Source organism: Protopterus annectens, chromosome 2.part1 (assembly GCF_019279795.1).
Source record: "Protopterus annectens isolate FY-2018-M chromosome 2.part1, PAN1.0, whole genome shotgun sequence".
Classification (NCBI taxonomy): Eukaryota; Metazoa; Chordata; order Ceratodontiformes; family Protopteridae; genus Protopterus; species Protopterus annectens.
Window position 1 is genome coordinate 1,138,153,024 of NC_056729.1, and position 27,500 is coordinate 1,138,180,523.

The following is a 27,500-nucleotide window of genomic DNA, read 5'->3' on the forward strand; positions in this document are numbered from 1 at the left end:
ATGCAGCACATGGTTAAAAGAAACAGGCCCAAGCACATGGCAGCTACTGCATATCCCTTAATAGTCCCTGGAAAACTCAGAGTCTTTCCAGAAAATTCCAGAGCATACTGTGCTTCTCGCGTGGAGCTGTTGTGGGTTACCTGCTTCTTGAGTGAGCGCTGTGATACTCCTAGCATTTGTTATCCTGAAATAGACTGTGGTTAGAGCCTTCAGGTTGATTATTGTATGGAACTAGCTTGACATTTTAATTTATTGTGTTATTCCTCTTAGTTCTGGGCATTCTAATACTACATTGGCCCCTTGCATACAGTAAATTATTGCCTTAGCCTGATGGAATCTCACGGAACTGTAGCGTTTAACTATTTACGCTTTATCAGCCCTGTATAGCTTGCACAGGTTGAAAAATACTAGTATTTAAAGGCTGTGCAGTGCTGTAATTAGTACACAGCCTCCCCTCAAACATATTATACTAGGGTGCTTCTTTAAGAACTGTGAAATCAACTGTGGTTAGAGCCTTCCTGGTTATTGTTGTACGGAACTAGTCTGTAATTTTAATTTATTGTGTTATTCTTCGTAGTTCTGGACATTCTAATGCTACATCAGCCCCATGCATACAGTAAATTATTGCTTTAGCCTGAGGGAATTTCACAGAACTGTAGCATTTTACTATCTATGCTTTAGTTGCCCTGTATAGTTCAGAGGGGCTGGGAAATACTGGTAATTAAAAGGCTGTGCAAGGCTGTAATTAGCACACTCCCTCCCCTCAAACATGTTATACTAGGGTGCTTCATTAGATCTGTGAAGAGCTTACAGCATAGATTTCGCAGAACATAGCTGTTAACATTGTAAGGTTCACCTAGCCAGCTTGAAGTAGGCTAACGATAACTGCTATCACACCATTTGTAGTCCTTTTTCTGAGCAGTGCCTTATTATAATGTGATCCAGCCTGTTTTGCTTTAGCCCTATCAACCTAATATCCGTATGCTGCTTTGTTTTTTGCTAATGTGACTAAGTGTAGGTTGATAATCATATGTTGCACCTGACTGAATGCCTGTGTCTTAACCCTAATTATTGTAAAGCTGTTTCTTCTTATCTTATCATACTGATTTGTTTTTCTTCTCCCTCTCACTCCAGCGTACATAGCTTTCCATCCTACTATACTGTACTGAGATTTTCAGAGATTTCTTGCCTGGAGAATAAGGACCCCTTTCAAGTAAAACCAGCCAACTCAACCTTAATCTAAGGAAGCTTGTCGCCCCCCACTTCAGAGTCGTAGTACCGAAGGGAGCAAGGAAGTACAGTACAAACCTAGGCATATGATTGACCTTATTAAAACACCTTATATCTGTATTTAATATGCTACCTAGCCAGGATGCCCGGCAGCCATGCCCCTCTCTACCCCTAGTAAACAAACCTTTCTCCTCCTTGTGTAGCCTCCAGTAGCTGTTAACCAGAGCCTTCCCTACTGTAATTTTCACTATCTCTTATCAGTCACTTCTGCTGCAATATACTTTTCTCCCAGCAGGTAGCAACCTTCACTAGGCACATTTCTCACCCATTTTACCATGTCTCTCTCCTACCCTAACTTAATACACCTCTGTGCTGTATTAGATTGCTTGTACATTTCTCTTTCCATCCACCTCATTCCTCACTAGTGCACTCAGGAATCCCCCCTCTACTATCACTTATACTGGATTTCTACCTACCTACCTTTATCTACCTGGTAGTACTCTCATAGGAATTAGCAATTCACAGATTGTTCTCTCTGGACTTCTAGACTTCATTGCCTGAATCTGCTCTATTTGCCCTGTGGCTCACTCTGCTCCCCTACCCTACTCCCAATTCCCACACACGCCCAATGCTCCTATGCTTATACCTCTCTAGCCACACCCACATTCCCATTATCCAATCCAATACTACTTCTCATAAAGTAGTATTCGCTAGGTAATACTTCACTCCTCCCTCATTGTCACATACTACACCTCCCATTCACTACCTTACAACTTTTCCATCACAGTGCTGCCAATTGCACCCATGTCAAGATACATTAAACTCTTACTCTTATATTCACTTCTACCTTTCCTTTTTCTACCCTATATCCTAACAGCCTATGAATATCTTGACTATTCCAATTTCCACCACCCCCTAAACAAACATCCCTACCAGCTATACCAACCACCCATGAACACATCAACATAACATCAACAGCCAGCTATCTCTTCCAAAAGTATCATAGAGTTGCCTATATTACTTATAAATATCTCCAAGCCAAAAAAACCCAATACATATTTTATAAACCCCTAATTCACACACATAGACTTCAGCAACACCTCCTACTGGATGGTGACATTCATACCAACCCAGGTTCCATCAACAAAAACCCCACTAACCCACATAGACCCAATCCCTCTACCTTTCACATCCCCACAAGGCCTCCTAACTCCCTCTTCATAGCTCACCTAAATATTACAAAGTATAAACAATAAAGTTACTCACCTTCATGTTCTCCTAGAGGTACATGCATTTGACATCTTATGTCTAACTGAAACATGGTTAAAACCTGCTACCCGAGACTATGAAATTACCCCTCCAGGATACAACATTTTGAGATTAGATCGCCTGAACAAGAAGGGTGGGGGAGTAGCCATACTATACAAAGCAGGGCTCCAAGTTACTTCACTAGATGTCCAACCACCTTCAGATACTTATACTGAAATCCTTATCACTAAGCTTCAGATTAATATCTGTAAGTCCGTCTACATTATATGCTCCTATCTTCCTCCTACCACCCTTGAAAATATTCTTAGCTGGCTCTCCACAAACTGCCCACAAGAAACCATAGTGCTAGGTGACTTTAACATAGACTGAAAGAGCTGTACTACTGCTAATCCTACTAACCACATAAACCTACATGGTTTCTTCCAAACAATCACCTCTCCTACCAGAATCCACAAACCCACCAATAAAGAAATCACCTTAGATTGGATTCTAACAAATACTCAGCCCCTAACATATAAAGCAGGCACCCTTCCAGATGACATTAGCGATCAGTCACTAACATATATAATTAGACAAAAGACTACACTTGCAGTTTTTTTGAATGTATGAATCTTACTCTTGTATTTCTTCTCTAACATTATGTAACCTTTTTTTGTATTTTGTAACCTTTATTGTACTGTATTGCACATGGAGCTTTTTTCCCCGGGCCTCCACTGAAAATGGGCACTTCTTGGCCCAGTGGACTTCCCCGGTAATCAAACTGAAAATAAATAAAATAAATAAATAAAATAATATTCTCTACCCACCCACATATAGAACCACTCGATCCAATAAACATTTTAACCCTGAAAGCTTCCAAAATGAACTTAGTGCATGTGATTGGTCACCCCTAAAACACCTCCAGCTAGAGGATGTAGTGACTTACTTCAACACCAAATTCTTAGAAATCTTGGACTACCATGCCCCTACTTGTACTATCAGGAACAGGACCAAAACTGCTCCATGACTAACAAAAGAAACTAGGCAGAAACTTTTACTTAGAAACTAAATTTGTGCCAAATGGCGTACTACTAAAAACCCAGCTGATCATATAAAATTTAAGCAGCTTAGAAATACTGCTAAAACATCAATACTATTAGATAAAAGAAACTTCTACTTTCAACTTCAACAAACTAACCAACATAAACCACAAAAATTCTGGACAGGTATCAATAGACTCCTACATCCGGGTCACTCGAAGACACCAACTCCATCAGGGATAGCCGATGAGAATCCTAAACAAATTACTGATGCTTTTAATATCTTTTTTACTGAAGCCATCCAATCACTTGCTAACTCATTACCTCCAGTATCCTTTAACCTGCCTTCCTCCTCAACTAGCTTACTGCCTTCATTTCAACTCAACCTGTTCCTACATCCATCATCAGCACCCTTCTTCAAAAACTCAAACCATCCACCCCCTCAGCTGACCTATTACCAGTCAAATGCCTGCAAATAGCAGCTAAAGTTATAGCCTATCCTATTTCTATTCTAATAAATAAAACCATAACAGAAAGAACCATCCCATCTATTTGGAAATTCTCCCATATAATCCCCTTACACAAAGGTGGTAACTCAACAGAACTCTCAAACTTTTGTCCGATTGCCTCCCTCTCCCTTATTAAAATTACGGAAAAATGCATCCACCATTAACTGTTAGACCGCCTTCTCCAAAATAGCCTATTAGCTAACTATCAGCATGGTTTTAGGCCTTTCCACAGCACCACCACTGCCCTCCTATACTTTTCTGACCACGTTAACAGAAATTGTAACAGTAACATTCTTTGCCCCGTAATCTTTATTGATCTCTCAAAAGACTTTGACATGGTCAACCATCAGCTACTTCAACCATCAGCTACTTTTGAATATACTTAAGTCCATCTCACTTGATGCACAGGCATTACAGTGGTTCAAGTCCTACTTAGATAATAGGCAACAGGCAGTGCTTTTGGATAATAATCTATCCAACCACCTTCCTGTCACCCTTGGTGTACCTCAAGGTTCTATATTGGGCCCTCTTCTATTCTCAGTTTTTATCAATGATCTAAATGCACACATCCCTCAAGCTACCTGCATACAATATGCAGATGACTCCATGTTAATATTATCTGCTACTGGTCCTTCTGAACTGCAGTCCCTCACCCAAAATGTCTTTGAAATAGTAGAGAAATGGTTCTTACAGCACTGCCTCCTCCTTAATCCCAAAAAGACAAAATTATTGATCTTTACTCCCACACAAAAGTCCACCCCAATTGACTTCACTATCAAATCTAATAATGGCACTGTCATATCTCCTGACACTACCACCAAACTCGTAGGAGTAATAATGGACCACACCCTAAACTTTGATACTCACATCAACACCACAATAAAATCAGTTAACAGAAAACTAGGCTCCCTTTATAAGATTAAACCCTTCCTTACTCCTATAGCTAGAACTACTATTGCCCACACCCACCTTATCTCAACTCTCCTCTATGCCTCACCTATTTACACTAATTTATCTAAAAGCAGCCTCAACAAACTGGAAACCTCCTACAATAACATTGCCAGATTTGCCACTGGCTCCCCATTTAGAACCCACCACTGTCAAAATCTAAAACAACTAGGTTGGCTGGAGATGCATAATCAGATTCAATACGACCAACTTATTATTGCCCATAAGACCCTTTATCATCCTAGCAATACATCAATACTCATGAGTCTAATCACCCTGTATAAAATTCTTACAGACCTACGCTCAGCAAATAAACTGCTGGTATCCGGACAAAAATCCAACAATAAAGCAGGGGATTCACTTTTCTCTAACACTTTGGAAAAAACCTGGAACTTACTTCCCTGTGAACTCACATCTCTTTCTTCAACTCCACTATTGAAAAAGAAACTAAAATTATACCTTACAACTCACTGGCTATGCCCATGTACTAACCCAGACTAAGAATCCCCTTCCTGTTATATTATGTTCTGTGCACTAAATACTAATTTCTCTACTGCTACATTAAGTCCATCTCCTTCTTATATGTCTGTGAATCTGATCAGTTAAGCTTATTTAAGACTGTATAAATTATATCCTTCTTACAAACTATTTCAGGAAATTATTATGTTTACCCAGCTTGGACTTTATGAATTGTCACAACCTTGTAAATAACTTTTTTGTGATGTATATCCAGCTTGAACTTTAGGAATGTGTCACTGCCTTCTAAATAATTGTTTCTTCTATTATTGTTTTGTCTTTTTTTATTTATTTTTTTATCTCTCATGATTACTAAGTTGCTATGTAAACAAATGTATTGTCTGTAAAGTGTACTGTATCTGTAGTTGCAACTATCTGTTTTTGTGAAGCTTTTCTCCCCGGGCCTCTACTGAAAATGGACATATATCCAGTTTAGATTAGTCCAGTCAACAAATGTAAAATAAATAAAATAAATAAATAAAATAAATACTCAGTGAAGCATAAGGGTGAATCAGCAAAGTCAAAACATGTGTCCCCCACCCAGCTTTATGGTCAACTGTCATACTTGTGGTGGTAATCACGAACCCAAAAGAGAAATGTGCTTAGCTTTTGGTAAGCAGTGTCATTCGTGCAATGAGTGGAATCACTTCAAAAGGTTTTGTAAATCAAATAAGGCACATTTGTCCATTAAAAGAGGGCATTCCATGAGGCAAATTGATCCATTAGAAAGCTGTGACCCTACTTTTTATGTTGATGTTGAGCCTGTGCTTGGTGAAACAGTCAATGCAGTAGATTTGTGAGCAAAGAATGAGACCTTTTGTACTGTTTATATTAATGGGAGTCCTGTAGACCTCAAAGTAGATACTGTCTCAAAGTGCAATGTTATGTCAGCAGAAACATTTGCTAGAGTAAACACTGCAGAACAACTTGATTTGACAATGTGTGCAAAACTTGTTGCTTATGGTGGTGAAGAGATTCAAACCAAAGGCTCAGTAGTGCTTTTATGTTACTCTCTTGGGAACAGCTATGATTGAAAGTTTTCACAGTCAAGAGACATGTGCTGTCATTATTAGACCTAAGAGACAGTTTGAAAATGGGACTGCTTTCATTTAATAAAGACATTCAGTATGTAAGCCTGCATGACAACAGCTCAAATTTCACCCAAACTATTTTTTCTGAGTATGCTGATATTTTTGCAGGCAAACTAGGCAAACTACCAGTTGTCTACTCTATAAAGTTAGACCCAGAGGTCAGCCCAGTGTCAGACCACCACAGAAAGTTCCAGCAGCTATGCAGAGCAGAGTCAAAGCTGAGCTAGACAAAATGGTGCAGCTAGGAGTAATTTGCCCAGTAGAAGACCCTACTGGATGGGTGTATTCCATGGTGGTAGCTCATAAGAAAAGCTCAGATGATATCAGAATATGTATTGATCCAAGAGATCTGAACAAAGCATTAAAAAGGCCTCATCATCCTATGCACACAGTCAAAGAAGTTGCTGGCCTCATGCCAAGTGGCACTTTTTTGTGTGTCTTGGATGCAAAGAGTTAATTTTGGCAAATTTTGCTTGACTTAAAATCTTCATTGTTAACCACATTTGGTACACCATTTGAAAGACACAGATTTCTGAGAATGCCATTTGGAATAAATTCTGCCAGTGAAGTCTTTCAGCGTGCAATGGAGCAATTGTTTTTTCTGGTTGTGCTATTATAGTAGATGATATTCTAGTAGGAGGCAATGTTGAAGTCGAACATTACAAAAACCTTAAGAGAGCAATGGAAAGAGCATGTCAAGAGAATCTTAAGCTGAAGGAATCTTCAGAAGTGCAAATCCAGGCTACAAGAGGTAACTTATGTTGGTCACTTGTTTACCATTTCAGATTTATGACCAGATCCTTCAAAGCAAACAGCAATTCTAGAGATACCAGGTCCAGACAATGTCCAAGCCCTACAATGTTTTCTTGGCATGGTCAACTATCTAGGCTAGTTCATTCCAGATTTAAGCCAACTTTCAGCACCTCTCAGAGAGCTGACATGCAAAGATGTAATTTGGTCATGCTCAGAGCAGCACCAAAGTGTATTTGATGCCCCGAAGCAGTAAACTGCTAACCCACCAAGTCTCAGCTACTGTGGTGTTCACAAACCAGTTACTCTTTCCTGTGATGCTTCTAAATCTGGTCTAGGTACAGCCATTCTTCAAGAGAGTAGACCAATAGCCAATGCTTTCAGAACTCTTGCCCAGACTGAGATGCAATACGCCCATATTGAGAAAGAACTCTTGGCAATTGTGTTTGCATGTTCGAAGTTCCATGATTATATTTATGGTTGATCTATTCAGATTGAAACTGATCACCAACCTCTAGTTACTATTTTGAGAAAGCCTATGCATACAGCTCCTGCAACACTGCAATGTATGATGCTCAAATTGCAAAAGTACAATTTCAGTCTTGTTTACACAAAAGGCAAACGTCTTTATCTTGCTGATACTTTATCCAGATTGCACTGAAAAAAACACAGAACAGCATAACAATGAGCAACTTAATTTTGACGTCATGGAAGTGAAATTTTTTTCTTCCATATGTCTTGATGAGCTCAGAACTCACACAGCTTCAGATCCAATTCTCCAGAAGCTCAATCACTTTATCAGTTGAGGATGGCTTTCAAAGCAATCTTGTTTACCAGTAGAAGTGCAACCATATTTTCCATACAGGGATGAGATCTTGTCTGACAATAGTATTATCATGAAAGGTCCTAAGGTGATTGTTCTAAAATCCTTGCAGCAAGACTATATTAAGATCTTGCATTGTGGCCACCAAGAAACTAATTCTACCAAAAGAAGGATGAGAGGACTAGTATTTTGGCCTTTATGTTAGGAGATATAGAGAAAGTACTTTCATCTTGTTCAGTATGTAATAGTACAAAGCTGCATCAACTAAAAGAACCACTTCAGTTAAGCCAGATTCCTGAACTACCTTGGTCGATAGTAGCTACAGGTACCTTTGAGTGGAATGGTCAATATTACTTGGTGTTAGTAGACTCTTATTCAAATTGGTTAGAGATTGGCCTACTTCCCAGCCTAACTTCCAGTACTGTCATTACTCAGTTGAAGCGACATTTTTCTGTCCATGATAGTCTGCACAGTTATTTCTGACAATGGTGCACAGTTTACCAGTCAGCAGTTCAAGAAATTTGCAGAAGAGTGGGACTTTGTTCATATTATGAGTAGACCTGAATTTTAAATCTCAGAAAGATTCCTTGCGATAATCATCTTGGTTCACATGCCCAGAGACTTATGTCGAGACAAACCAGGACCACATTACCAATCAGCAGCAATTTATTGGTTCCAAGCATCAAAATCAACAAAGTAGTAAAAGCCCAACTGTTGAAAAAGTGTTTGTCCCAGAAGTCTTACTATGACAAAACCAGCAAACTGCTCCGTTCTTTACAAAAAGGGGAGATAGTGAGGATGCAGATGTCAAAGGGTTTTGATTGCATCAGATTTGTGAAAAGTTTGTGTCAAGAGCTGAGATCATACATTGTGGAATCACAAGAAATGGAATTCATATAAAATTGGAAGCATTTGTTACCAATGTCCAAACCAATGTCTCAGCATCTTGCCTGTGACAAACACTCTGTTTCACAGAGTAACTTGTGCAATGTTCCTTTTCCAGAGGACATTCTGTCAGTAATCCCTGTTCCTGAGAAAATCCCTGAAACTCCTCAAGCAGAACATTCCCCAGTGACTGTCCCTGTTGCTAAACCCAGTCCTAACTATTGTCACAAAATCAGATCACATCTCAAAACCTAGTTCCAGATACAAGGCAACCTGGACATGACTGTTGTTTTTCTTTATTAGTGTCTGTATAATTGCATGCCTATTGAAATGTCATTCTTTATATGAGACAGCTCAGTAAAGAGAGAGGATGTAGATCAGAGTGTGTGATTACCTTTAAGAAACTTTCCAGTTAGATAGTTAATTTAAGTTTAATGTTCCTACCATCCATTCTGGTGTATTTGTATACAATAAACTACTTAAATGAACACCCAAGCCTCAAGCATCTTCTTAATGCATATAAGAAGAGTGACACAAGCAGGGTGCCACAGGGGTCAGTGCTGGGCGCCCTGCTGTTTGGTATATACTTCTCAAAAGTTCAGGTCAAAACTAAGGGATTATGGCTGGTCAAGTTTGCAGATGACTGCAAACTGGGCACAATCATTGAATCCCCAAATTATGTCAGTATACTCCAGGAGGGTCTTACGCAAACCAGTGACTGGTGTCTTAGTCATGGTCTCAAACTGAATGCAAAGAAATGCATCATCATTCCCTTCGGCACAAACAATGTCCCTTCACACTATCAAATCAACAACTGTACCCTAAGCACCCACAAAGTGGTAAGGAACCTGGGATCACAAGTTGACTGCAACCTTAATTTCGACCACCATGTGTCTACTGTAGTAAGGAAGGCTTTCTATGTAGCACACTTGATTAGTAAAAGCATCTCATCAAGAGCAAAAGAGGTTATAACCCCTCTATACTCAGCACTAATCCAGCCCATAATTTAGTATAGCGCTCCGTTCATTATGTACCGTACAAAGCACCTGCAGCAATTGGAGAGACCTCAGAGGTTTCTAACTAAGAAGATCAAGGGACTCCAGCATGTGCCATACATAGACCAACTAAAGTCCCTGTCACTATAGTCTGTATCATATAAACTTCTAAGGGGAGACTTATACCTGGCTTAGAGAGCAATCTCAGACCCAAACCTAATGATCTTGCTGCATATCCATAAATCAAACAGGGCTAGGGCTACCCATTCCAGGGACCTAAATATGGCCTGTGACTTAAACAGGACATGCTGGAAGGACAGATTTATTTCCCAGTGACTGTTGCATCCTTGGAATAGACTACCTGTTCATGTGAAACAGAGCACCTCTATGACACTGTTCAAGAGAAACCTGGATGAGTGAATGGGGTAAGGTAAATTCTTACCAGGAATAACACCCACAACCATCCTGGATATGGGCAGCTATTACTAAATGCAATATTGGGTATTAACTAACATTTATGTGGTATAACATTGGGATGAAACTGCTAGGCTTGAAATGACCTCCAGGTTGATAGCCTAGTAAGCTCCTATGATCCTATGATCTTATGACGTATACCATGCAAAGGGCAATATTTGACCTTTCTTTGTTACCTTGATCAGTAATTATTTAGAAGCTAGCGTGTTATTTCATGCCTTTTGCACTATTCAATGGATATTTCTTCACATAACTAGCAGCCAAAGAAATTATCCCAATGTTCACAGTTGGCATTTTTTGACAGAATTCATTGGTTACAATACTTTTTTCATTTCTTCAGTTTGTATAAAGGTAAAATATGTGTGGCTTTATTTGTGTTATGATGGACAACATAGTACAATCTTCCTTCCAGCCCAGTCATTCCACATTTCTGATTTATTATTCTTCTGTTACCAAATGCATAGGTCAGATTTAGGTACTAAAAACTTCCTATTTCTTTACTTTCCATTTAAACTACATATGGGATTCAGAAGCTGAGAAGTGGAGCATGGCAATTTCTACCTTCACGCTCCAGCATTTATGCTTTGCAATATTATGGCATTCAATAAGATGACATCAAATGGAGTCTTAAAGTAAAATGAATGACTGAAATTAGTGCACTGAGCTAACCTATAAGACAGTTTAGTGAAGCCACGTGTCTGAGCATGCAATCACAACTATGCAATGACATCTGCCTGAAGATGCTGACCTATGAGATAGCTTAGTGTAGCCATGTGTTTGCAAGCTTGCCATCACCCTTACGCAATGGCATCAGCCTGAGGGTCCAACTAACAGAGAAATTGTAGTTTATTGGCTGTTTGGGCATTTTCTCCATCTCTTTCAACTTTCTGGCTTAAAAGCTCGCGTTTGCACTTGTTTCCCACCTTTCCTGTAACTGGTCTAGTCCAGATACAGATTTGCTGTATCCAGGACTGTTTGTACGCTTCTGAGCCCCCCAAGCCTTTCTGTGTTGGACGGAAGCATTCTAGCTTATCAGTGGGAGTGGTAAGCACTAAGCAGCCTATCTACCATAAGAGCCAGGTACAGATTCTTAGTTTTAGCACTTGAATTTGCTTATTCATACTCAGCCTTGTTCAGAACTTGTTGTTAGCACTAAATAAGCTACAAATTACTACAGCACTCAACCTTCCTCTTTACCTATAGGAAAACAGTTTTGTACTCACTTTCCTCACTTGTCTACAGGAAAGTAGTTTTTTATTCAGGCATGTCCAAGGGTCAGCTCCCATTGTTCTCTCCTGTCTATCTGATGAATCCGGGCATCTTGAGGCAATACAGCAATTGCCTCATGTACACAGACAACCCTCTCCTCCTACCACCCAACACTACAACCTGTGAGAGATGCACTTATCTAGACAAACTAGAGGTAAAGCACTCTCCAACCAAAACTGAACTTGACAGTTAAGAGGAGAAGGTAAACACTTGCACTACACCACACTCATCACATAGTCCCATTAAACCTACACCACCAAAATCCACACATAGAAACAGAAAAACATTCACAGAGGCTCTCAATAATAACCTGCTCAAGCAACAGAGACCTCCAAAGCAGAAACGCAAGCAACCTCCACCCCCCAAGACAACCCAAATGACACATATCCCACAGACTCAGTGTGCCAATAAACCACAGCCCATAAGGCAAACCAATGTACCCAACACACTAGTCATAGGTGACTCTATAGTCAGGCACACTGATGTACCACTCACCAGGCTAAATAAGGAGAAGGTTACTGTCAGCTGCCTGTTGGGTGCCAGGATCTTCCACATAACCCACGCATTCAGGTCACTCCACAACAAGTACAAATATGACTATATCATTGTCCATGTTGGTGTAAATGACCTGAGACGTACCTCCCTGGACTACATGAAAAGAAACATGGAAGAGCTCTCCAATCTTGTAGCCCAGGCAGGTATGACCCTAGCCCTGAGTAGCATCCTGCCATCGCCCAGAATGATACCACAGTACAAGGACAAAATGATTGACTTCAACAATTGGCTAAGCTTCTGGTGTCATTCTAAGAGGATCCAATAGCTGTCTGTCTGGAAAGACATGGTCAATAGACCACGATGCTTTGCCAGAGATGGCCTGCACCTGTCACCCCTTGATTCCGGATACTGACTAAGGCTCTTGCCGCCCCTATAGTGCCTTTTTTAGGCAAGGTTCAAATGACAAATTCATGACCGTAACAGGAACAGGCAATCAAAAACTGAGGGTAATGCTACTCAATGCTAGAAGTCTAAATTTCAGAATGCACTCACTCGAGGCACTCCTTAAAATGGAGAACATCGATATCTGTACAGTGACTGAGACCTGGTTCATGGCTCTAGAGATCACCCCTGCATTACCAGGCTATAACTCATACCTCACTTTTTGGCCATCTAACCTGGACCAGAACACAAAAGGTGGAGCTGTGTCCATATTCATTAAGGATATCCACACCTCCAGGCTAGTTGCACAGCATAATGCATCCAAGGTTATCCAAGTGCAACTAACTCTGGGCAAAACTGCAATTAAAATTGTAGCTTGCTACCGATCCCCCACCATGCCCAAGGATTCCCACTCCTCTTTTCTTGATATACTGAAAAATATTAGGGTTCAACCAAACACGCTAATAATGGGCAATTTCAACTACCCCACCATTAATTGGGAAAACTACTCATGTACCAACTCCTTCACTCAACACTTTCTGGAATTCATACATTCCAATGCCCTTAATCAACTTATCCACACCCCAACCAGGGGCAACAGTATCCTAGACCTAGTCATTACCAACATGAGTCATGAGTCCATGAAGTCAACTTGTTGGTCAGATCCGACCATAAGATAATCACCCTAGATATCCGCATCCCACCCCCACCCACCATTAAGGAAACCACAGTAAAATATTTCTCCAAAGTCAGCTTCATGCTTCTTAAGACAGAAGTGGTGAACTTTCTGACACCCATGCAGATGGACATTACAGTTACGACTGCTGAATCCTACACAAATGCACTCTATAAGCACTTACATGAGTGCATGGACACAGAACCAAGACGCTATCCTCCAAAAAAAGAAAGCCAATCTGGTGGTCCCCTGCCATAAACAAACTCTACAACAGAAGGAAGAAACTGTTGCAAAAGAGAGTAAAATCCCATGAGTGGAGGAGCTCCCTGGTCAGTCTCAGTAAGAAGCTGAGATCCCTTATAAGATCCTCCAAAGCTAGCTAAGAAAACAATATCACCACTGATTCTAAGGGTAAACACAAAGCATTCTATAGCTATGTCAAGAATCTCAGTGGCAACACCCAGATCTGCTCTGAGTTACAGCACAATGGCACGAAAATTACAGAACCAACTGATATTGCCAACATCCTGGCATATAGGTTCAGTGCTAACTTTACCCCCCTCTCACCCCCTAAAGGGCCCATGTCTATACAGGAAGAATGCAGAGTCCCTGTAATCACATCTATGCAGGTAAAATCTGCACTCTCCAAAACTAGAAACACAGCATCCATGGAACCGGACAACATCCCAGGCTGCGTTTTACATGAGCTTCAGAAGGAACTGACTCCCCACCTAAGCACCATGTTCAATCATAGTCTCATGTCAGGCTCTGTGCCCACTGAATGGCGCACAGCAACAATTATCCCACTCCATAAAGGGGGAGCCACCACTGATCCTGGGAACTATGACCCTGTTAACCTCACGAGCCTGGTCTGCAAGGCCATGGAACATATCATCATGGAACTCATAAACAAATACATTGGTAACCTCCAAACTCTGGACCCCACTCAGTTTAGGTTTGTGAAAGGCAGATCATGCCTTATGAACCTGATCGACTTCTTTGAGGTAGTCAACAAAGCTGTAGATGAGGGTAAGGTGGTTCACACAGCCTATCTTGACCTCGCCAAGACTTTTGACACCATCCCCCATTCTGGAATTTTAGCTAAACTCACTAAACTAGGTATAAATCCCTACGTCACAAGATGAGTTGCCAACTGGCTCACTGACAGAACCCACACTGTAAATGTTGCACACTCCAAATCTGACTTCAAACCAGTGACAAGTGGAGTACCACAGGGTTCAGTCCTGGGACCTCTCCTGTCTGGTATCTACTTCTCTGCAGTACAGGCTGACACAGAAGGCCTCTGACTAATGAAGTTTGCAGATGACTGCAAACTAGGAGCCATAGACGAGTTCCTAAATGATGTGGACATCCTACAGAAGGGCCTCACTGAGATAGATGCCTGGTGTCAGAGGCATGGCCTCAGGCTCAATGCCAAAAAGTGCATTGTTATCCCCTTTGGTAAAAGTTCTGTACCCATGAACTACCACATAAACAGCAGTCTACTTCATGCCGAATTACTTTGGGACCCAGGTGGACAGTAGTCTCTCCTTTGATAACTACATCGCCACGGTAGTCAGGAAATCGTTCTGTGTGGCACACCTCATCACAAAAGCGTTCTCATCCAGAAAAAAAGAGGTCATTGTTCCCCTCTACTCGTCACTCATTAGACACATTATAGAGTACAATGCCCCTTTTGGAGTGTACCTCACAAGACATCTGCAGCAGCTGGAAAGGCCACAGAAGTACCTCACAAAGAGGATTACTGGCCTCAAACAGATGCCCTACACTGACCATCTTAAAAAACTCCAGCTTTACTTTGTAGCATATCGCCTACTTCGAGGAGATCTCTGCCTAACATATAAAGCTATGTTAAACCCAGAGCTTTTGGACATGCTACACCTAATGAAATCCCAATCCCTCTGAGCTACATGCTCTAGGGACCTAAACCATGTCACCACAATAAACAGGACATGCTGGAGGGATAGATTCCTGTCCCAGAGACTTCCTATACTCTGGAACAAGCTACCTATCTTGTAAGGCAAAGTTTCTCATTAGCACTATTCAAGAAAAATCTTAATGAGTGGATGGGGAATAGGAAATACACCCCGGGGATCACTTCTGTGGGTCTGCTCGACAGGGGCACAGGAAATTAGCTTCCTTGGGTGGCGTAAGCCAGGGAACCTTGTTGGCTAGGCTTACTTAGGCCCTTGGGCTGTTAGCCTAGTACCTACCTATGAACCTATGAACCTATGATAATTTAATTAAGTACTGTAAATTGTCTGGTAGTTAGCATACAGGATTACAGCTATGACGTATTAATGAGTTGCTTCTTGCTATCAAGGGTTCGATTCCCTCAGACTTTATCTGCCTACTTTGTGACTCTAAGCATATCACTTAACCAGCAAAGTGTATTCATTTCGCCCTGGTATACATCTAAACCTCATAGGCACTTACATAGTTTGTAGTCTTTAGTGTAATGTTGGTTTTAATGCAAAATGACTGCTTAGAGTATTAGCTATATCTTATGTTTGTATAATTTAGGCAAAATGTTAACTCTGCAAAGCCGCTATCAGTTGCGTTACTGCCTTATTCTCATATGACTTAGAGCTGGACTAGTGATTGCAGCCTAGAAAAGGTTTAGACCACCATTTTGCCTTCACTTGTATCTGTATTTTATACAGATTTATTTCATGCTGAGTACTGGCTACCATATTCAAATACTACTACGACTTTAACTAGTTTATTAACTCTACTGTTTGAACTATTGGCTTAGTATGTCTAAAGGCCTATGTAAATTAAAGTTGGTATCTACTGTTCACTGTATATTACTTAACTAAGCCCCTATGGTTATGTGTGAGCTTTATTTCTCCTGCCTATCAGATATGACATGTATTTGTTCAATACTTTAATATGAATACTTTATTATGTACCTTATTTCTGTGTAGTTTATTAATGCTCTACTATCTGCTTTGCATATTCTGCTTTTTATACTAAAGTTACTTTTTTCTCCCTTCTCTCCTGATCCCATTTGTTTCCCACCATCTTCACCTACATGTACCCAGCTCTCTTTGCCCATATCCTGTCCATGAAACAGACTCCTCACGCCTGACGACAAGGGACCCATCCTAACCAGCTATTACATCTCAGGGTCTCCCTTCCTTGGTCCCAAAAGTTTAAGAAGCAAGCATCTCAGGGTCTACCATCCTTGCTCCCTAAAGTTTAAAGAAGCAAGAACATATGTGGTTTTCTTAAACCTAACAAGTTACTAAAGAGGTGTTATATCTGGTAGGTAGTTGAAAGGATGCTTCCAAGACAGGACAGTCAGCAGCTTACCCTTTAGCCTGTACACTCTTCTCTGACCTTCTAAAGCTCTTACTAAACTCTAGTCTTACCTCTTAACCCTGGAACAGACCTATCCCTTTTACTATCAGCCACTGCAAAATTGGTTTTGTCCACTAGGTGGCACCCTCACCCAGTTCTACCTCCCTCTATCTATCCCACTATCCCTTACTATAATATGGAAACTTTTCCTTGCTTTTTCCCTAGTCTTGCTACTATACTAACTCACATTTAATATTCCTACCACTACCTTCAGCTTTTTAGCCAGCTATAAAGCTCTTTCTTATTTTTCTTACTTCCATCCTCAGCCTTGTGCCAGCTTCTATCCCTCCTTCTCCACCCATAGTATATTCTAATATCTTCCTGTCCTAATAGTGTTACTTAGTGTCCCACATCTTATCCTCTAATCCCCTACATTCAGCATCTGCCTACACTCTTACCATCCATCCTCCCATTGTGCCCAATCTCTCCTCTTACCTGCTACATTACTTAACTTTCTTAAAAGCTTCTTCACTGATTGATTCTTCTCCTTATGCTTCTTCCTTCTCTTGTCTCTACCCGCTCCGTTTGCCCTACGGGCTCACTCCGCTCCCCTACCCTACCCCCAATTCTCACTAACCCCCAGTGGTCCTAAACTTATACTTCACTTACCACTCCCCCTTATTCTCATCCTATCACAAACCTCTTCATTATTAGGCCACTCCCCTATCTCTTTCTTTCCTAATTAGTACTAATTAACTCTCTTTTGAATGACTCCCTCACCTTTTCTAACCAGTCTCTGTACTAACTACTTCCCAATACTACTTCCTATACAACCTCCACTAATTTCTCTTTTGCATAATTTAAACCCTGCTCAAATAACACTATCTCCTATTTTTTACTTCACCTACTCACACAAACTACTCACATCTCATAACTACGTATTACTATGGCCCCAACACACAAAAATATTTTCACAAACATATTACTCTTAACTACCACAATAGCCTCTCTTACCATACCTTACTCACTCACCTTCTTTGAAAACATTTCTCTACCTGAACAAAACCATAACTTCCAACAAACTTTAACATCTTCTTTCATCTACTCCCTTAACCACAGTAACATAACCTGTACCTCTAACTATATACTACCAAAATATCACAGAGCAACCCATGTTACTTGCTTCACTACCAAAAAGAATTTTAATAATTTCTACAAAATCCCTAAATTTCTACTATATCCCCAGCAACACCCCCTCCTAGACGGTGACATTCATCCAAACCCTGGCCCCAATACTGACTCTATCTATAACCTTAACAATTCAACATTGCCTGTGATTTCTACATTAATTAAACTGCCTAACTCCCTCCTGATAGCTCGCCTTAACATTAGAAGTATTAACAATAAAATTTCCCACCTGCATGCACTCCTTGATGTGCACTCATTTGATATTCTATGTCTTACAGAGACTTGGCTAAAACCATCTACTCTAGACCAGGAAATTAGCCCTCCTGGCTATAATATCCTTAGATATGACCGTAAAACCAAAAAAGGTGGAGGTATAGCCAGGGCCGGCCTTAGCCAAAATGGCACCCTAGGCGAAGTAGTGCTCTGGCGCCCCTTAAGCCCCACCCACACCCCTATTTGAGCCACACCCACTGCGTCATTCCCCAAGAAAGCCACTCCAGTCATTTCCTTAAATTATTTAAATGCTTAGGAAGAAAAAGATACCTTGTAATGTAGTTAAACTGCAGCTACCTTTGCATATGTATTTTCTACTTGAAATACCAGAGCCAGATCATGGTCAAGTAGAGTCCTAGGAAGGGTAATAGATCACCACCCCAGAGAAACCCCCAGCAGCAGCCCCCTCCTCAGCCATTCCAGTGTTCCATTATTTGGTTATCTCACCAGTTACCATGCATACTGTTCTATTTGCCTCTACAATGATTACAGATATTGAAATAAAGTAGCATAAACACAGATAGCCATTTGCTAAACAAACATTACAGTCTCACAATGAAAACAGACTTAGCACGAGCAGTAAACTTCTCTGTCCTTGAAACTTACATTCATTGAAATGGCAAAACTCACATTCATTGATACAGCATGAAAACCCACATTCATAGAAATGCATCTGGTTGGTGGAGAATTAAATTTACCTTTGGGCTGTTTTCAAAACAGACTACTTGCACACATTTTTTAGGGCCATGCATACATGTATTTATTCTTTAATTCACTTTCCTGATTGTATCAAATTATATTCCTTGTATAATACAGCACCACTTGTTAGAATATGTTTTAAATTTGTAGTTTTAAACATTCTTTTAATAAGCAATGAAACATCCGTACCTACAAGCAGCTGTGGTTCACCTTCAGTCTCCCTGCTACAGGGTAGCTCCCTCCCTGAAGTAATTACCTCACCAGTCCTGGCTGCAAGTATGTCAACTGTCTGGGTCTCCCCCAGGCTGCCAGACCCACATGCTTGTCTTCAAGCCTGACTGTGTGTAACTGCATGCACACAAGGTATTGCATTATCAAAATTATTCCCTATCAGGACATCTGCTGGGATATCCTTAAACACACCTACTTGCTGACATCCTTTAGCACCCTCCCAGTCAAGGTGAACCCTAGCCAAAGGTATTTGGAATGCAGTCTCTCCTAAAGCTCTGACTGGAGTAGACTGCCCAAGCAAGTGGTACTCCTCTTTAACCACTGCAGGCTTTACAATGGTTAGGTCAGAGGCTGTGTTTCTCTTAGCAATGGCCTCTTTCCCATTTACTAAGATAGGATATAACCTCTTGTGGTAGTTTGGTACCCTTGTTGTCTCGAGACAGCTTACTTCTGGCATTCTGTCAATCCCACTTACCGGCTCTCCCTTTTGTTCCCCACCTTACCTCTGTGGACATCTATATGCTACATGCCCCCACTGGTTGCATTTAAAGCATCTAACCCTTGGTCCTGGATGTGTACCTGGACTAGTGGCTTCCCCTGCTACTGGCAGACTCTGTTGAGGTGGTCTAGGCTGCCCACTATGGGTTCCCTTAGGCCCATGAACAGCACTGGGTATCCCTTTCCTGTACAGTGATGCTCTGCTTGCTAGGTATAGGTCTCCCTTTTTCCCCCAACTCATCTGCTGTGTTACATTCTCTATCCACTAACCAAACTCTCATCTCCTCGGGCAAAGGACTAAGGGCTTGTTCCCTCACCAAAAGGTCTGTCAGCCCTTCAGAAGTGGTGACCTGACATCCACTCACCCCCCTATGAAAATAAGTGTTTAGTTCAGCAATATATTCAGACACACTTTCATCTGCCTTGCATCTATGCTCACAAAAACTTTTCCTATAAGCTTCAGGTATTAACTCAAAACATTCTAACAGACAGTTTTTTACAGTATTATAATTTAAGCAATCAGTATCATACAATTTAGAAATATCAGTTACAGCTTTACCATGGTGTAAGGGGGTCAGGGACCCTGTACCCAGAGCCCTTGGTCAACATTATATTGTTTACATACCCTTTCAAACATATGAATGAAACTATCAAAATTACCCCCCCCCCTCTGTAAATTGTGGAAGAAATGTACTGACCTTTGTTGCTTCTGGGGTTTGGTTATTCCCTTCCCCATTACCCCCATGACCCTAGTGAAGAGTCAGCATCCCCTTCTCATGTTGCCTCTGCCCCTCATTCTCCTCAGCTTCCAGACATCACAGTTTCTCATTTTCCTCAGTCTCCAGACATCTCAGATTCATATTCTTTTTGGCCTCCAGACATCTCAGTCTCTCTGCTGATTCTATTTCCAAATGTTTGGCCTCCAGTTCAAGTCTCTAACTCCAGATGGATTTTTAAGTTCTCTGTGGAAAGGCTGAATTGTCCATTTTCTGAGAGTTGTACATTCCCAAGGCCAGCCTGATTTTCTTCCTGGTTGCTGTTCTGTGATGCAGCTGTGACTAAAGCTGTAATCATTTCTGCTTTAGTCAGGTTGGCATACACCAGTCCTTTAGCCTGGCACATCTCAGCCAAAGGGCTCCTTGTCAGCTTGCCATAATCCTTGCTGACTTGCTTGCCTGCTCTCCGTGACTAACTAAGCTAACAAAAACAAAATAAAACAATTGTGATATGAAACTCTGAATGTTCACTGTGTGCACAACAGTCTCAAATAAATAAAGAAAACGTCTAAGCTATACTTTGCTATACTCCTACCTGAAAGTAAAACAATCACTATGCCCTAAAAACCTACTTACAGAACAACAAGCAGGCAGAAGTGGTGAGTGGAGATTTCCAGGTCAAATAAAAAATGCACTATCACTCTCGCAAAGAGTTCTTAAATTAATGTCAAATATTACTGCTGGGATACTTGCATGACATCACTTTTTGTCTCCTGACTTCAATTTCCATGCTAAACCCCCACTGCAGCTGGTAGCATTTAACATCTCTCTGTGAAAATACATAGCCTTTAGATGTTTGTAACTGCTAGAAGACATAAAACAATAAAATACTTACAAAATAACACAGAGAGTCCCCTAGTATAGACATCCTGTCTCCTGTTGATGGAAACTGAAAGATAACTTCTCTTGTTTATGGCCCGTCAAAGTACTTCAATCTCAACTATTCTTAAATTTTGCAAGATAATCTTCTGTTAAAATACATACATCTAAACAATTACAATAGTGGATAAAAATATTAGTGGATAAAAATATCTCTTCAGCATACATGTCTATGCAATATGACATACAGTTCTAATATAGTGGTAACATAAGCAATTGCATCCTGCTGATATTCACAAATGACATATAACTATTTACACAATTCCAGATACCTTGCTGGGCTGGCAGTATCTCCTTCTGTGACACTTCTATATAAATCATATTAATGTTTTCAAATAACATGTAATTATTTACAAAATTCCAGATAGCTGGACTGACAATGTGACAAGTGCCAACAACACGCAGTCAGGAAACTACCTTAAAACATCAGCCATTGTCAATAAGCCAATACGTATCATTGATGCTGCAAATATATTTCCTTGTTGCATAATTAAACACCCAGCTTGATGTAATATTACTGATAAAACCAAATGATAATTTGCTTTGCATATATACTACCTAGTGTTTTTTACAGACATTTTTCATCTAAACCATAGCCTTAGTCTTAACACATACAAATTAAATATTGTCTTCATTCACTCAATGTTCTTTTGGCCATCATAAAAAATAGCTTCATTCCCCAGTAGTGATTGCTTACTAATATAGTAATATTAGTGTGTGGATTTCAGACAAATGGGCATCACTAAATCTATGTCCCCTAATACTGCTGAGAAACATATTTATGTCTGGCGGAATCATTCAGTCTGCACTTAAATTCATGTAAAATAATGCTGTCTTTCATATCTTAAGATATTTTTGCCATATTCTGAGAATCAGCTGATTAACAAACCATTTGTTTTACCGATATGTATCTTTAGCATGAGTCTTTGGAGTCTATTAGTCACTGTAGGTATATTTTTTCAGATGCAAGGTAGAAAGCTGTAAAGGATTCTGGAAGACATTCAATGCCAAATTTGTTCTTTTACTCACTCGTGTTCTCAGATTACTTGATTAATCCATTTCAGAGCTGTAGGGGTACCACAGCCTATTCAGGCATTCAGTGTGTACAGGAAGTAGGAACTAATTCTAAATGAGGTACCAACTCCTTACAAAATGTATACACTCATTAACTCTCACACAACAAACACATACAGACAGCCAACACTAATTAAACTGTAATATGTCTTTGAGAAGTGGGAAGAAAGTATAACTTCCAGAAAACGTAGGAACTGAATTGGAGAACCAAATGCTTTGGGGCATCTGTTCTAGCTTCTGCTTCACTATGCAGCCATACTCCTTCTAAAAAGCCTGTAAGAAACAATGCAAAGAGTAAGTTATTTGGGTTCTGAAATTCTCCTACTGAAAAAATGTGTTGTATTCTCTCAAGTACAGAAATGGATACTTTATCTAAAGTACGGAAGGAATTAATATACTCAGAATTGGCCTAACAAAATGTTCACAGTTAATAAATCTTGATTCCTACTTACAGAAATCCTGACTGCACTAAACACAGCACAACATGTGTTTTCCTTACAGAAGACTATCTAAATGTGACATGACTATCTAAATTAAAATATGAATACTCTATTACTGTATGGGATGTTTTATAATCTTCACTTTTTTAACTAAAGTATTTGTTTAACGTGTGTCCACTATAAGCAACTTTATTTTTTATAAATCAGTACGGAGCCTTAAGCTAAACAGAATGTAAAACAGAGCCTTAAGCTTCAGAATTTCAGTAGATAAAGTAAAACGGAAGCTTACATGTTGTTGTTTTGAGTCTGGCAGGCAGTAATGATGAAGGGCGCACTTTCATATTTAAATTCAGCGCATGCGTCCATTTTGTTACAGGTCTTGCAGCTGTATGGTTCCAGAGCGGCGGCACCCGTGCCCATCCCCAAAACATAACATACAGCAGACTCTTTTTTTTTTTTTTTAAACTGTCCTAGTAAGTGAGATGACGCGGACCCCCCTCCCCCATAGTTCTGGCTTACAGCTACACTTCAGCAGGGCGCCGAGAAGAGCGCAAACCTTTGTTAATTAAAATAAATACAAACTGCGCCCTTTAAGAGGCTGGCTTTTATGGCACCCTAGGCGGTCGCCTAGTTTGCCTATGCCTAAGGCCGGCCATGGGTATAGCCATTCTCTATAAATCTAATCTCCAAATTTCCACCTTTAATGTGCTTCCATCATTAGACACCAAATCTGAAATCCTAACTACCAAACGCCAAATCAATAACTCCAAATCTATCTATCTAATTTGTATGTATCTCCCCCCTGGTAACAATACCAATACTCTTGAAAACTTACTTAGTTACCTCTCTACCCAATTACCCCAGGAGACCATTGTACTGGGTGACTTTAACATCGACTGGTCCACCTGCAGTTCCCCTAAACCTACTAATCACATAAATCTCTTTGGATTTTCACAATTAATAACCACTCCTATTAGAATCCACAAACCTAGCAGTAAGGAAACTACTCTTGACTGGATCCTTATTAACAGCCACCCTAAAACTTATACTCCAGGAACCCTTCCCGACGATATCAGTGACCATATGCTTACCTATATTATTAGACAAAAAGTCCATATCCCGAATAACCATAATCTCAAAACCTCCCACTCAGAAAAATTCTTTAATCCAGACAGCTTCCTAAACGAACTGCAAGCATGTGACTGGTCACCACTGACCCATCTTAAACTTGATGAGGCTGTGACCTAATTTAACACTAACTTTCTTCAAATCCTAGATTACCATGCACCTTATCTCTCTACTAGAATAAGAACCAAATCTGCCCTATGGCTCACAAAACAAACTAGGCAAAAGATGCTCCTCAGAAATAAAATCTGGGCTAAATGGAGAGCCACCAAATGTCCATCAGATCACCTCCACTTTAAACAGTTAAGAAATGCCACCAAGAACGATATTCTTAGAGACAAAAAAGACTTCTACCTTCACCTACAAAAAACTAGCCAACAAATCTGCAAAAATTTTGGTCAGGGATAAACAAACTTCTTCAGCCAGGTCACTCTACTACTCCTACCCCAGCAGGTTTCAATCATAATAACTCCAACCAGATCCCTGAACCCTTTAATAACTACTTTATAGAAGCCATTCAAACCCTAGCCAATTCTTTACATCCTTTTACTGCTTCCCCACTAAATACCTCCAAGACTTCATCTCCTACCTTTCAAATACAACCTGTACCTACATCTCTCATCTGTAAGCTACTTCAAAAACTGAAACCATGCACACCTTCTGCTGACCGTTTCCCATCTGAATACCTACAAATTGCCGCAAAAGCCATAGACTATCCCATCTCTATCCTTATTAACAGAACTATCTCAGAAGGCAAAATCCCTACCATATGGAAAGTATCCCACATCACCTCTCTACATAAAGGTGGATCTTCTATTGAGCTTTCTAACTTTTGACCTATTGCCTTAAACTCCCCATTAGCTAAAATAATGGAAAAATGTATTCACAAACAATTACTTAACCACCTTCTACAACATAACCTACTAGCAAACTGCCAACATGGCTTCAGACCATTCCATAGCACAACGACTGCCCTACTATCCTTCACCAACTGTATAAATAAAAATCGTAACAATAACTCTTTTTCCTCTGCACTTATTGACCTGTCAAAAGCCTTTGATATGGTTAACCATAACTTACTTCTAAACAAACTAAACACCCATTCTCTCAATCCACATGCATTACAATGGTTTATGTCATATCTGAAAATAGACAGCAAGCAGTACTTTGGGAAAACAATCTGTCTACATTACTTCCAGTAAATATTTGGGTACCCCAGGGCTCTATCTTAGGTCCCCTTCTTTTTTCCTTATTCATTAACGATCTACACATGAACTTACCTCAAGCCACCTGCATTCAATATGCAGATGACTCCACCTTAATCTGTACAGCTAAGAATATAGCCTCTATCCAGTCCCTCACCCAAACTGTTTTTCATAATGTTGAAAACTGGTTTATGCAACACTACCTCCTCCTAAATCCCAAAAAAACAAAACTACTGCTATTTACTCCAACTCTTAAATCACCTAATCCATTCTTCTCTGTAACCTCTAACAATGCTACCAACATAACCCCAGATACTACAACCCGCCTACTAGGTGTAACAAATGATAATCGTCTCAACTTCGATGACCACATCAACTCCACCATAAAGTCAGTTAACAAAAAACTTGGTACCCTCTGTAGAATTAAACACTTCCTTACCCCTTCTGCCAGGAAAACTATTGCTCAGACACACCTCATCTCTACCCTTTTCTATGCCTCTGCTATATATACTATCCTATCTAAAAACAACCTCTCCAAACTTTCCACCTGTTATAATAGCATAGCTAGATTCATCACATGCTCCCCCTTTAAAACTCACCACTGCCTCAACCTCAAACAACTTGGATGGCTAGAACTGCATAACCATATACTCTGTCAACAATTACTTATTACTCAAAAGATCCTATACCACCCCAAAAACATCCCTATCCTCACTAATCTGATTACACCATATAAAAATCTAGCTACACTATGCTCTGCTAATAAGCTCCTAGTCTCCTCGATTAAATCCAACAACAAAGCTGGTGACTCACTTTTCGCAAACACAGCAGGTAAAACTGGAATTAGCTTCCTTCTGAATTACCAACCCTTGCTTCTACTTCTCTATTTAAAAAAACATCTTAAAGAACATCTTAAAACTCATTGGCTTTGTCCATGTGCTAACCCAGACTGATATATTTTTCCCCTTCCTGCTCTTACCCCTTTCCCTACTCCTTTAACCTTTGCCCCCAAATCTAGCTACTACTCTTTTCCTCTCAGTAACAGGATACAATATAATGGCTTTTCTCTCTTAACTGGGTTTTGCTCATACCTACTATTGTGTTTAGTATATTTTTTTAGTATAATTTTTAGTATAATTTTTATAGTTTATAATTTTATTATTATAATTTTTTTGACCAATGTTGCCTCTGTACTGTGATTTTACGTGTCTTTTTATATATTGTAAACTTTCTCACTGTTCATGCTTGGAGCTTTTCTCCCCGGGCCTCTACTGAAAATGGACATATATCCAGTTAGACTAGCCCGGTCAACAAATGTAAAATAAAAAATAAATAATAAATAACCAGACAGTGCTTCTGAGCTGATTTTGATAAAGGTCCATATGAATTAGTACTCTAACCCAATTAACAAATACAAATAAATAATGAAGTAATTGGTAGTAACACATTCAGAGACTAGGAAAATGATAGCACCTACACATAGTAGCTATGCAACATTTGGGTGATGTTTTCTGTACATGTGTGGTTATAACATGACGAGTATTCTTAGATCATGGCATGCATCTTTAAGCATGTTACATTTCATGAATCATGAACTGATTGGTGGACATTTCATGAACTGTAAACTAGCCAAAACACAAGTAGCTTACGCAATGGCTTAAATGTTGCCTCTAAAGTTACTGCTGCCCATCACATCATATACTTAGATTATTTTGATACAACTACCTCTTTTGGTTAAGCTAATACCTTTCTGGATTTCATCCATTTACTGCCCTAAGACAATTAATGCAATCCCTGCAATGTAACATCTTGCATGATTATAATGTCGTCGCTAAAGTGGATTGTACCTCAGTGGTGGTAATGAAGAATAGAAACAAATAATTATTTTTAACTAAAAGTATAATAATAAAATTATTTGCTTTTCTACTTAGAGAAGAGGTTGTGGCTAGTGACTGTGGTACTTGGCAACCAAAGAACTCAGGTAATTAATGCAGTTTGTGCTGCATTATAAATGATGCCAGCTGCAGCACTTGCATCAGTACTAATTAATGCCATGTATGTAATTAACGGTGGTAGCACATATTAAAGGAATGCTTCCCTTTCAGTGTAAAAATATCTATTTACTGAGGCAGATGTGTTTGGCCCATGACCTTCTGTATCATAAGCTTATTTCAGTTTCCCACCCATTGTTACTTTAAAGTTAAAAGCTAAATAAATTACTTTTCAAAAAGCCTAGAAATTCTGTGCTGTGGATTCTGTGGCAACAAAGACTAATAAGGAGTTCTTGTTAAATTATGAAACTGCAACATACCTTGATGTCAGAAATTGTCAGCTTTGATTTTGTAAACCAGACCAGTTTGACTTGTCAGTTTCTCTGCAGAAATGATCCCTTTGTCAT